Here is a 322-nt window from a genome sequence, read left to right as displayed (position 1 = left end):
GCACCTTTATAAACTCATTTACGGTGCGCATAAAATCATGGACATATCGGTTAGGAAAATGGACCTCTGCCATTACCAGCATCCAAAAGAGTTGGCGGGGGGGCGGTGGTGCAAGAGAGGAGGGGACAAGGTAGGGGGAGGGGGGTGAAAAAGTGCTAGAGAGGGGGGGGGGGGAGAGTTGAGTTGCAAGAGAGGGGACAAGGGGGCGGGGAGGGGGGTTAAAAGTGCTAGAGAGGGAAGGGAAAGGGTTGTAGGTCGGGAGAGGAAGGAAAGAGGTGGAGAGTGATATGCGAAATCGATGAGGGGAGAAGTTGTGAGAGAT

Source organism: Penaeus monodon, chromosome 24 (genome assembly GCF_015228065.2).
Source record: "Penaeus monodon isolate SGIC_2016 chromosome 24, NSTDA_Pmon_1, whole genome shotgun sequence".
Lineage (NCBI taxonomy): Eukaryota > Metazoa > Arthropoda > Malacostraca > Decapoda > Penaeidae > Penaeus > Penaeus monodon.
Note: the sequence above shows the minus strand (reverse complement) of the source record.